General features: G+C 42.5%; 2 protein-coding genes across 4 annotated transcripts in view; both read left to right on the top strand.

The window, feature by feature from the left end:
• Positions 1 to 13,329, top strand: part of Nca (neurocalcin homolog) — a 355,612-nt gene that overhangs the window by 165,081 nt on the left and 177,202 nt on the right. The gene's annotated exons all lie outside the window — the stretch shown is intronic.
• Positions 1 to 13,329, top strand: part of LOC109031240 (neuronal calcium sensor 2) — a 342,919-nt gene that overhangs the window by 164,735 nt on the left and 164,855 nt on the right. Inside the window, exon 1 of one of the 2 annotated variants that reach the window (XM_019042662.2) lies at positions 9,220 to 9,492. The exons of the other annotated variant lie outside the window; for it this stretch is intronic. The gene's annotated coding sequence lies outside the window, so the exon portion shown is untranslated. Of the gene's footprint in view, positions 1 to 9,219; positions 9,493 to 13,329 lie in introns of those variants that run through there. 2 annotated transcript variants of the gene reach the window in all.

The raw sequence follows: 13,329 nt of genomic DNA, 5'->3' as shown, positions 1-13,329 counted from the left end.
ACGAAAAGCACTGTAGCTTTTGGTGGAAACAAATATTTGTCGTACACTGAGAAATCAACTTCAACTTATATATAGGCGGATCTAGGGGAGGCCTAGGGGGCGTATGCTCCCCCTCCCCCTCGTTCGCCCGAATTATAGGAGGAAGAAAGGGAAACATAGAAACAAGGAAGGGACAAAGGAAAGGAGAAGGAAGTGTAATTTTTAATGTACCATAAAAAGTGAAAGAAAAGTTGAGATTTGCTCCCCTACTCGACCGAATGTGTGAATAGAAATCTTGTTTTCCAAAAATTCAAGTTTCAGTGACTGGCTCCCCTTTACATAGAATGAGAGACCCAGAAAATATCGGTGCAAGTTTGACCCTGAACACTTAAAAATTAAGGGAGATTTGACCTCCTGAAGTTCGAGGACAAACATTTGTAAGTTTTAGGTCGAAATTTTTGGTTGAAGTGTCAGGTCAAGAATTCTTACATAGACACTGCATAGGAGCAACTAGTACCCTCTGTTGTGAGAAAATTAAAATAGAACCGTACGTAGCTTCCGAAGGCCTCTAGAGAACGTTTCGCGTTGATAACTCATAATCACCAATTAATTCCAAATTCCCCTCCCAAAGTCTCTCTCGGTAAGTTTTTGCCTGTAAGGTCTCTGTTCATAAACGCGGTCCTTAATCGTTAAATTTTCTTGTCTTTGAAAAATTTTGGTCCTTAAGTTCGATGTTTAAAATGATCGAACTTTTTTTCTCTGTGTAACTCTGCCTGGTGTCAAGCTTAAAGAGTAAGCCGAGTTCACCCACAAAACCCGGAATTTCGCTTCAAACATGAACACACTCAAAATATTATTTTAAATAAATTACTAATTTTTATAATCAACACGGGTGTGATGTCGCAAATTCCTCATCCGCAGCCATTCGAAACCAACCGTAAACTCTTGCAACTCCTCAAGTACCCCGTTGCTCGGCGCAGTCGATTCCGTTTCAAGAGCCGAGTTTTATTCTCAAGTGACGTCATTTTACGAGCTGTTGCAATTTGATGACGCGTCTTGTCACCATAGAAATGCTGTGCTTAAAATGCATTCCTCTATGCAGCTCAGCTATCGCAATCCATCGGTCGTTAACGGCTCGATTGGTTTCGCTCCTGCTCTTGGTTGATTCGATGTTTGTTTATAGATTGAAAAATGGCTACACTATGCCTGTTAAATGATGTTCAGGGGTGTTTGCGGACTGGTAGTGGGTAGTGTCCATGTTAGAAATTTTGATTTTCCAGTATAGTGACGAATGCACCACTAAGTTAAAAAAATATTACTGAAAAAAAAAGTTTGATCCTTGTGGAACACAGTATAATTTGATTTGCAAAACCGCATCGTCAGTCTCCATTCATAGTTGAGTCTTGTAGACTAAAATGATTTGGTTTTGCGCACCAAAAAAATCAATAGGTTCCTTTTCACCTGAATCGTTCGGTTTTGCCGATTTCTTATTCTCAGTGTTCGGGGTCAGTTCTCTGTGTGTGTCTGGTTTTCAGCAATCTGAACTAAACTATGAATGGTGAACAGAGGAATAATTTTCAATTAGGAATTGCAATTTCAGTTAATTAAAGTGTTGATTCCTAAATTTTACGGTCTACATGTTGTCGTTATTTCCGGTGAAATTAACGTCAACATTTGATCTTTTTCAACTCTGCGCTTGCACAATATCGACGTAAAATTCTGCATGGAAAAAAAACAACTCTGGCCGTGGAAGCCGTACATACGAGCTGCATAGAAAGACCGTCCGCGTTTCGGGCTCAGAGGCCGAAAATTCCGGGCGTAGCAACCGGAGGGGTCGAAGCTACGGTTCCAGCATTCGGAACTTTCGGTCTCTGAGCCCGGAACGGACGGCATGTCTAGCCTGTAACTATTTTTCGGTTTGATTTTTTTCCCCAAGTCAATAGACACCCAAAAAATATGCTGTGATGCGCAGATCCTACCCATTACGATGGGAACCGAAGGCGCGGCGACTCGAGTTCCTTTATACTGAGAGTCAAGACAATGTGAATCCATTTCTGATTGGTTCCCGTATTTTAGGCCTTCACAGTGTCACAAACGGGAATAAAGATTACATTTTCACCGATTGCAAAGATTATAATCTGGATTGGACCAGGGAATTTCGGGTTCGGCAAGGAACAAACGGAATGAGAGAAGGAACGGAGAAAGGAATTTGAGACTGGGCCGATCAAAGATTACAAAAAACGTTCAATTTCTGTAATCTTTATTCCCGTTTGTGACTCCATGAGGGGTGTTGTCTTGACTCTCAGTATAAAGGGACTCTAGCGGCGACTAGACACGCGTAAGCAGCGCTGTCTTACGCGTTTAATATTTGAACGGGCGCTCATCGCTCGAGTGTTTATGTGCGGATGAAGTCGGAGCACACTTGGCAGGGGAAACCTAAACAATGCTTAGGGGCCATCGACGCTTTTATGACGGGAACAAAACGGAAAAATGACGCATCGGATACACTCGCCGGCGTCATGAGCGCCTAAGATTTTGGCCTCCAACACCCAATTTTTTTCGTTTGACACCCTTATCCGTGACAATAAACACCTACTCCGCACATGGCAAGTAAGCATATAAGATACGCGCGATTGAAAAATCCGGCTCTTTCCATGTTTTTACATTCTCACAATATGTCGATGTTCGTGCCAGAAAAACTCGCGTCTCAAGTAGAGTGTCATAGGATACTCTCCAGCATGTGTTTCACCGTAGTACCAAAAAGAGCAGTAAATGCAAAAATGAAGTTTTGAGTAAGGGGACTTCGTCGCGTCTACGCAGAAAATTTTATTCGATAAGTCATCTCTTCTGTATAAATGTATCAATACTCACTACACAATTTTCTAGATTTTTTCTCGACTATCATTCAAATCTTTGACTTGCAAAAGCGTAGCACGTGTTTTGCTATGGATGCTTGTGCGTTACATTTTGGACACATTACGATCTTTAAAGTTAGAAATTAGCAGGAAATGGCATATCGTTTTTTTTTCTCTTGTCGCCCCCCCCCCCCAAAAAAAAACGTCTAAATCGTTGCCCCTCTGGCGCAAAGCGCAAGGGCGTATCTCACTTTTCACGGAAGCTATATTCAACATGTAAACCCATGCTTTCTGGGGTTCCTGGAATCGAGACACGCCCACACGTCAGAGGGGCGAAGAAATGACGTTCACTGCTGTCTCATAAATCTCGCCTCTATTAAACCTTTGACGAATTTCGCAGTTTTACTTGAATCGACTGGTTCATTTAAATTTACTCAGATCAGTCGGATATTAGAGGAAACATAATCTCGAAAATGCAGGCGTCACTGTTCTCTTCATTAATCCCGCAGCATAGTCGAAACGAACTATCACAAAAATCGCAACGTGATAAAACGTTGGCCACGGTCGCTTACCGGCCGGACAGAATGACACAGCCGTAATAACTCCTCTGCATAGAATAAACAAAGCCCCCAGAACGCGGCGCATTGTGCGATCCTGAATTTATGGTTCACATTTATGACACATAGAATAACACATTGACCCACTTCTGCCGTGCTAAGGAGGAACGCCGTATGAAAATTCGAGAGCTGCCAAATTTCCTCCGGTGAAATTTTTATTTTCGAGGAAAGTTATGAATATTTTTACTCGAAATTCCCAGGAACTTTAGGGACCTAAGATTGCGAACAAAATTATCTTAAAAATTGGGGGGAAAATATTCTTAAGTTTACAGAGGAATTGGGTTTTTATAGAAAGGAAATTTGGCAACGCCTCAAGGTTCATACGGCGTTTTTCTTAACCGCGTTAGACTTGCCGGCCCGGCGGCGGTCACCTCCAGCGGCGTGGCAAGCTGGAGCCGAAATCGGATTTCGGGTTCCCGGGCTCGAAACGCCCAGGATTCCCGTTCCGTCGGTTGTCGGTAGCGGCAATGGTGCACGGGTCATTTTATGACGCGGCCGATCGCAACGAACTGTACGAGCACCCAGAATGGATCAATTAAGCGTGCGTCCGAGGACGGCCTTGACAAAAATGCCGCTGCACCGCCAGCGTGGCCGCCCGCCAAGTGGCGTCGCGACGCGGCGCGCGCGGATGGGTCGTGCACCGGCGCGCGTCGCGCGTCCGGCGATTTCGAGTGCCACCGGTTCGGAGATGACTGACGATCAAGCGCGTGTCTAGAGACGATTTATTTTAGAAACAATGTAGTCAGTGCCAGACTAATGAGTCTTTTAACCTGGTGCGAGAGTTAAGCGCCTCGCAGCGTTAGGAAAGATTCAAGGGACACACTAAGGCTGGAAAAGAACTCAGAGGAGAACCCACGAAATATTTGCATTTAGAATCGCTATTTTCGTTGCTCCACTGATGTAAGAACGTATATCTATTTCCACACGAGCCGCTACAAGCATTGTGATGTATGGACACCACCTTTATGCTAAAGAAGAACGCCGTATCAGCCTATAGACGTTGCCATATTTCCTTCAATAAAAAACATATTTACTGGGAAAATTTATGATATTTTTCTTCAAAATTTTTAGGGAGCGACTATGAATACGACCCTAGAAGCTGATAACGGTTTAAAATTCCTGCATCGATCCAGTAACGAAACGCGGGGGTTCTTGTTTTGAAGACCTCTCCGAGTAAGTTAATGATTGATTATCCCGTGATCGGAAGCAGTGGTAGTGGCAGTAGCCACTCCCGGGGTCATATTTCGCTTGGTGATCGTTTAACATTTTAATATCTCCATTTCCCGGGAGTTGAAGGTAGTCTTTAATACTAATGAGTGTCATTCAGTCTCCATGCTTCGCTTTCTGCGAGTCAGATCGACTTTGTTCGCAAAGGCCGCTCAAATTTCTGCGGGTTTTGTTGATTTTATTTTAAGTGAAATTGCAAACTAAGCGAAATCGTCGTGCTAAGAAAAATGTCGTATGATCAACGAGGTGTTGCCGGATTATTGCTGACAAAATATTATTTGCCTAGGGAAGTTTTGGGCATTTTCCCTTAAAATATTCAGATGCTCTGGATTGAAGTCCAAATAAAATGTGCTGAAAGACCGAGACGAAAACAGTTTCTCTAGTTTTCCAGGGAATAGGGGGTTTAAACAAAGGAATCAGGGAACGTCCGATACTTATACGTTGTTTTTCCTTATCACGGCAGCATGCCCATGCAATCCTGAGTATTAGTTAGATTTAGACAAAGTTCAAGAAAGAAGAACCAAGTCACGTGATCGAACTGAGGAGAAAAGGTTTCAAGTTTTATTCCTCCACGAGATTCAATGTTGGAGTGAAAGTTCAACGCCTTTATTTCTTATTCCGAGTACTTATTCTTGACTTTCATTATTTTTATCTTCTTATTGTTTCAGGTGAGTGACAAAACACGTTTCGAATGCCGTTTGACCTCTTGCTTTTCCAAGGACAGATGATGCAAAACTTCTGTAAGTTATTCCCCGGTAACTTTTTCAACCGTACTTGCTTGTTTTTTTAAAATTTCATTTTTGCACAAGTCACGGTAAGTAGCTACTGCCGGAAATTTGCAAGCGGTTGAATTGTTCAAATGAATCGAAAGAATTCGTTTTGGCACAATGAAATTTTGATGGCAATAACCCTCTAAAGCACGATTTCGGCCGTAGCGCCTTCGTTTTTTGTGATACTCTATACGCTTTTTCGCTTCCAGGACTTTATGTCCACCTACCTTTCGTCCACTAAATAAATGTCCACCGCTGTTTATGTCCACTAAACGTTAAGTCCAGTCTTTGTCAAGTCCACATGATTTAATGTCCAACCATGAATATGTCCAAAATTGTCCAAATTGTGAACATAATTGTGGACATGTTATGTCCACATTTTTTTCTTCTCATTTCAATGACAGGAACCACCTCAAAAATAAATGCATACTACTACTACCTTCATTCTTAAAAACATTTCATTTATGAATCAAGTCATGAAAGAGAACAGACTCTAAGAGCAGATAAAAACATATGTTCATGTGTACACTGTACGGGCATGATAAGATGAAAACCAAAGCGGGAGCCTAGAAAACGCTCCAACGCCAAATTAAACATTTTTCAGCAACAGACGCAGTCAAAATTGAAAGTCCTCTTTCACCAGTTATTTCGTGCGCTTTCAACCTTGTAGCATACTGTCCGACGCCTCTGACGCGAAATAGTTGCTCAAAGCGTTGCGGCGCGGCAGGCAACCAGCGTGCGTGACACGCGCATAGGCGCCTACAAACCTAACGGGATACTTCACGCGTTGCGCAATGCGTGAAGTATCCTGTTAGGTTTGTAGGCGCCAGTGCGCGTTCTGCGCTGCTAACACGCCGCTCCGCTCTGTGTTAGGCTCTAATATTTAAACTCGCGGAGTCAGCGTTTTTCAACTCATGATTTTGAAATGTTTGCACTCTCTGCATTGATTATTCCCTTTTAAACTGATGAAAAAGAAATATGTACCACTGGAAAATATAATGTGTTTTTTGTGAATATAATAGTGGTTGCATGTCAAAAATGATTTCCAAAGCATTCAAATTTATTCTTTTATGTTTTGGGCTTTTACTGTGCTGCAGAGTGGTGTAAGCGCAACCAAACGCTCAAAATTGGACGTATTTGACTCAAGGAGGTCGATGTACAAATAAGTTAAAAACAAAAAATTGCGTGCTTCTTGGTTTTTTTCCTCTTTTATTAATTTTTGTGTAGTTTCTTTCATCACAACTACGGCTCATTGAGATTCATATCGATGCCATCGCTTGGAAAAGGTTTTGAAAATATTTACCACGTTTTAAAAATGTAAATGTTTTTAAAATGAAGTAATCAATTTCATTTAAAAAAAGAATGTACCTACATTTAAGGCATATTTTATATAAGAAATTTCAAGGATAGAAATGAAACCAAGTATTTACCACAGACAATTTGAAAAGATGAATCAAAAGAAGAAATTAACATTTCATTTAAAATATGAATTACGACAACAACACCTCATTCCCTCTTAATTTTCTCATTTCGATATTGTGAATATAATTTTACACACGAACTAAAATATGACGCTTGAATTTGATTTTAGTGGACTTTACATTTGTAGACTCAACTTAGTGGACGTTTAAGTAATAGACTTAACAATAATGTGGGCTCTAGAACTGTGGACGTAAAAATTGTGGACGAAAAGTCTGTGGACGTAAAAAAATTGGACATAAAGTCCGTGTACCGCTTTTTCGCAGGGTTAGTTTAGTTGCCTATCCCATCTAAACTTCAGTGCGGTCTCAGATTTCACTTCTGCCTCTCCTAAATGTGCCTGTCACTGTTATTAATTACGTAGGAAATTGTCTATTCCTATTAAAGGATGTCTATTCCTCTCCTCATTTCCTGCCTCACTCCATCAAGCCACCATTTGGCACAGCCAACCAAAGTAACCTATAGTTTAATAAAACATTTGTTCTGTCAACCAAATCCTTTTGATTGATCTGACCAAAAAAGAAATTTTTAACTGCACGGGGCATTTTCGGACCTTTGTTCGCTGTCTGGGAAACGAGAAGGATTGCAGAATTATGCGGTCATGTTGTCAGCATTAAAAACCTTAACGACCGTTGAAAAGTTGCCGCTTCAGCGTGGAGCCCGTTTTAATTTTCATATTTTCCCTGTTTCAGCGAGGGGAGCGGGAAGGGGTAGCCTCGGCCGATATTAAAGTTATAAAAGTCGGCGGGCAGGCCGTCCGCGGCCCAAGACGCACCCCCAACCCCCTCCCCCTGTCCCTCCCTTAATTGCAGGCGAGGGGCGATTCACGCCCTGAAAATGTAACTCGATCGCCGGAGGATTTGCTTAAAATTCAACGGCACTGCGAAAACTTTGCTCATAAAATATTTTTATTAAAAAGGAATAAGTTGCTTTTATGTTCCGGCCGAACTTTCGCCATTTGCCGCAAAGCAGCTTGAGGCTCGTATTGCCTTTCAGGACGTTGTTCTTAGACTTCTTCAGCCGGGTTTCTTTCGGTTTTTTCGCTGTCTCAGCGGAGGGGAAAAACAAGAGGTCGTGGTTGGTCCACTTTCTGCGGCCTTTTTTTTGTCTCATTTGATGACGTTACCGGGTGGGTATCAAAGTTTGTGACGCTTTAAAAGTAGTATTGTGTGAGCTGTGTCCATCGAATCTGTGCGTGCACTGTGGTTTTTATAATATTTTTTTATTTTTTAAAATGTTCTGGGATGTGTCAACTTTTAAGTCAACTCCAGCTTTTTTATCATGTTGTTTTTGTTATTTTTTACAGAACATCTCATTATACTAACATTATGTACGTAATACCGTAGCTCTGTAAATTTTGAACATTTTGAATCTTCTAACGATGAATCGTGGCCTCGTGATGCATAGACCTGTTCATCTGAATGTTCTTTCATAGTTAAATTCAATTTGTTCCGGCATCCAGACATGATCAAACTAATATTCTTTTGATCCTTCAATATTATATGTTCTAATGAAAAATACCTTATGTCTTAAATAGTCTAAGGTAACATTCGTCGAAATTGAATCATCCATGCAATTTTAAAAAGTGTTTTTGACGATCGTTGACAACGTTGCTAAGAGCGGAAGCTCCACTCCAATGCATTTTTCGCTCCGACAGCACGAAGTATATTTTCTCAAAACTTCAACTGGCCTTCATTTTGCAATTAGGAACCACAATCTCTGGCTCATCCGTAAAAACACTAATGTGCATGGAAAACTAATGGTACCCACTTTGTTTTTAAACTGAGCCGGAAATTGTAGTTCCCAATTGCAAGACGCAGTCCAATTTCGCACTTACGGCTCTCTTTGGAGTCTTTGACAACACGGGGACCCTAGTGATGGCACCCCCTGTGCGAAAAAACACCTCACGACACGTCGCCCAAGGCACACCTTAAATATTCGGTGCAATTTCACAGGTCGTCGGTCGAATCATCTCAACTGCGGCGGACACGGGGGTCATGGGGTTTTCCTGGGGGACGCGATCCCCTCGCCGCTCCGCGCCGGGCCATCCGCGCTCCGCTAGGCCGTCGCTCGGGTCGAGCCCGTCGGAATCAGTCGAGTCGCTCGGCTCCTCGAGAGGGGCGCGCGGCCCGGCCACCCCTCGCAGCTCGCCCCCCACACAAAACCCCACATCTGCAATACATACCTTACGGAAGATGGGATGTTTTGGGTTAGCCTGGGGGGGTTGGGGGAGGGGGCTCGGCGCAGGCGCGGGGCGGCGCGCGTCGAGTTGCGCGCGAGCACGCGGCGGCTCGGTTCGACAGTCTGAGGTGACCCAGTCTCCCCGCCGGCCGGATACTCGCGCTCGTCGTCGTCGCCCCGTCCGTGGCTCGCCATCGATTTTTCCCGGGCCCCCCGGTCCCCGGCCCGCGCCAGTGATCTTTTGTGCGTTCCGTCGTGCGTTTTTCGGTGCATTTCGGGCTCTGTGCAGTGCTCCCCGCGGCCTTTGGATTGCGTCCGCCCCCGACGCCCCCTCACGCTTAGATATTGATGTTCGTCCCTGTGTGACGGCCCGCTCGCCTCCAGGTTAGCATCGCAGACCAACAGGGATCCTCCGCTAGCCTCTCGGCGACAGGTGGAAACCTCTATCTTCGAAGCTCCAACGCTCAATTCTTGGACTTGGAAGCACCTCCTTGTTGCCTGTTGAGTGTCGTGTTGAGAAAAACGTTCAGAGAATACGCTAATGTTTGGTAAACTTGTTGGGCGCATTGTTTGGCCTATAAGTTAGCAAGCAACATGGACTGTTGCTGCCTATCCGCTAATGTTGAATCTACGAAAGTAAAGGTATCCATAAAACCAAGATTCCAGCGGAGGATGTCTATTTGTCCATGTCTTCTTCACGAGAAATTCTAAGTACAAATTGAGTCCTTTCTATAGCCTCACGGTGACAGGTGGAAACCTCTATTTTCGGGGGTACAACGCTCAACCCTTGAAAGTACGTCTTTGTTGCCTGTTGAGTGACGTTCGCGATCAGCGGATACGCTAATGTTTGGTAAACTTGTTGGGCGCATTGTTTGGCCTATAAGTCAGCAGGCAACATGGACTGTTGCTGCCTATCAGCTAGGCTGAATCCACGAAAGTACCTAGAGGTATCTACAAAAAACAAGATTCTAGAGGAGGATGTCTTTTTGTCTCTGATTTCTTCACGAGAAATTCCTAAGACGAATTGAATCCTTTTTATAGCCTCACGGTGACAGGTGGAAACCTTTATTTTCGGGGCTCCAACGCTCAACTCTTAGACTTGGAAGCATCTCCTTGTTGCCTGTTGAGTGTCGCGTTGAGAAGAACATCCAGAGGACACACTAATGTTTGGTAAACTTGTTGGGCGCATTATTTGGCCCATAAGTCAGCAGGCAACATGGACTGTTGCTGCCTGTTGGCTGAGGTTGAATCTGCGAATGTAAAGGTACCCATAAAAACCAAGATTCTAGCGGAGGATGACTATTCGTCTCTGACTTCTTAATGAGAAATGCCAAAGACGAATTGAACTCCTCCTATAGCCTCTCGGTGACAGGTGGAAACCTTCACTTTCGGGGCTCCAACATTCAACCCTTCGAAGTATCCTCTTGATGCCTGTCGAGTAACGTGTTGAGGTATGCGTTTGGCGAACAGGTCAATGTTTGGTAAATTTGTTGGGAGCATTGTTTAACATAAAGCTCAACAGCCAACTAAGAGGTAAACTGACTATTGCTGCCTATCAAACTAAGTTGAATCCATGAAAGTGAAGGTATCCCCTATCACCGCCGGGATTCTAGTAGAGGGTGTCTAGTTGTCTCTGATTTCATCACAAGAAATTGTAACGATAGATTAGAGTCTCTCCCTCAGCCTCTCGGCGACGGATGGAAACTTCTGTTTTTGGGGCCTCTCCAGTGATCCCTTGAAGGCACTTTCTTGTTGCCTGTTGAGTGACGTGCTCAGTGGTTTGTTAAGGAATCAAGCCTATGGTTTGGGAACTTTTTGAGCGCATCGCCTAACCGGGAATTCAACAACCAACAAGGAGGTACATAGAATGTTGCTGCCTATCAGCTTATGTTGAGTATCCAGGGTATATTCAGGCCTCAAAAGTGGAGGCATATCTCATTGCCGGAATACTGGAGGAGAGTCTCCATTTGCCTCTTACTCCTTCACAAGAAATCCTAAAGACAAATAGAGACCATCTATAAGATTCTTGGTGACAGATGATATTCCTTCTTTCGGAGCTTTACCCCTGAACTTTTAAAATTCTCCTCTTGTTGGCTTTTTGGGTTATCTTTCGAGCAATTCGATCAGCAACTATTCGGAGCTCAACAGCCAACAAGTCTCCACTTTCCGCCAAGAAGCAAGAGGAGGGCCTCTGTTTTTTTATCTGGTGTGCATGCAAGTACCGTACATAAAAATGTATACTATCTCATGGTGTCTAGGGCTCTGGAATACCAGAAAGCACAGGGAGATGGAGAATCTCTGGAAAAATCAAGGAATTCGTTTAGGAGTTGATATTAAAATCTATTTCCTCCTTTATCTGCACTGGAATCTCACAGGATTGACGTTTTGCTATCCTAAACGAAGTTTGAAGCGAAATAACGCAAGTTGGCGTTAAACTTCGGAGAAAAGAAGTACCATTTCTCCTCTATTTGAACCTCCTACAAATATTCGATTCTAAGTGAGGCAGATTGCCTCGATATAATCGATTGTCTAAAGTGCATCCACATGGACGGAAGCAACTGTTGCCAACTTCCAAGTTTCGCTATTTCTACTTACTTTCCCGCACCGGACAAATCTGCTTTGTCTCTTACTATGTGAAAAAGCCATATTTTGTCCTGAAATCCGAATGATTATAGCTCTTCACAAGAAAATCTAAGGAATAGCGAGGGAAAATTGTGGGTTTTCATTGGAGAATTCGTCCCTCAAAATTAGGAAATTATCTAGCAATAAGACAATTTCAGAGCTCTAGACACCTTGTAGTGCCTTGGGGTAGCTTTGTCACGTTGTAGCTGACATATTGAAGAAATGCGGGTTGCATACCGTCAATTCAAAGACTGCTGAGCTAGTGTCTGCAACCCTCAGTCTGTATACTCGGTACACATGCCTCTTTTTTTTCTGCGCATGCCTCTAGATTTTATTATTTACGCTAGACTCAATATTTGAGGGAATAAGAGTAAAAAACCCTCGCATCCAAAAGTTACTCATAACTTGAGTCGTTATATCTGCAATACCTTTTCTCATTTTTTAATTTCTTTCGATGTAAGAAGATCTGGTTCTATAATTCTACTCAGGGTATCAGTGATGCTTATTTAATTTAATCCGTTGTAAACGAAGTTTTCATAACTTAGAATATCTGTTTTGGATTTAGAATGTTTTATGCAGAACAAAGGGAGGGCCTGAATTTTAAAATATTAATCTTTAGGGAAAAAGGAGGCACTCGCTCAGACAGCTTGAGAATTTTTCGAAACTTTATGTTTTGTCATCAGACTTCTTCCACCATGTACATTTTCCATGTCGTTTATTTTAACCACACATGTTTGCAAACACACACTTACTCAGACTCTCATATTGTAAAACGCCAACCTATATATTTTTAAGGATACCTTGCAAGGATTTGTTTTCTAAGTTATCTGGTTGATTAATCCAGGTAATACATCATTAGTGGTCCTTATCCATATCCGTACATCATTAATAGTGTTACGGTGATATTCATCACGATGTTTAAATATTAAATACAGTAGGTATTATGTTATGTTGAAGGCTCCCATGAACTTTCCTCGATCACAGTGTAAACCTGTGGAGACTCCCTAGGAGAAAAAAAAAAACTGTTTAAGGAGCAACGATAAATCTTACCGTGCTGAGGAAACACGCCGTATACACCTCGGGCTGTTGCCAAATTTCTTGCGATAAAAGATATATTTTTGAAGAAATTATGAATATTCCTCATTAAACTTTTCAGATACTTCAGATCACATTACGAATAACATTTTCAAAACATTTAAAAGACAAATATTCACATTATTCCTTGAAAGTTGGTTTTTATACTAGAGGATTTGGGAACGTCTGAAGGCTCTTACGACGCTCTTTAGCATGGCAGAATAGGAATCCTATAAATCGATAGTTAATAGAATCATTCATGACGGATAAAAATTGAGAAAAACAGTGTTACCAACTTGCCATCACCATCGGGGCTAGAGAAATAGAAAGTTTTAGTTCAGAATTTGGCAATGTTTAAAGGCTCTTACGTTGTTTTTCTTCAGCATGGCAGAATAGGGTTCCTATAATCAATAATCAATCTAACAATTTATAACGGGTAGGAATGGAGAAAAACAGTGTTGCCACCTTGCTGTAATCATCATTGGGGTTAGAGAAAAAGAAAGTTTTGGTAAAGAATTTGGCAAC

The sequence above is a fragment of the Bemisia tabaci genome, chromosome 5 (assembly GCF_918797505.1).
Source record: "Bemisia tabaci chromosome 5, PGI_BMITA_v3".
NCBI lineage: Eukaryota > Metazoa > Arthropoda > Insecta > Hemiptera > Aleyrodidae > Bemisia > Bemisia tabaci.
Note: the sequence above shows the minus strand (reverse complement) of the source record. Positions and strands in the feature narration are given on the sequence as shown.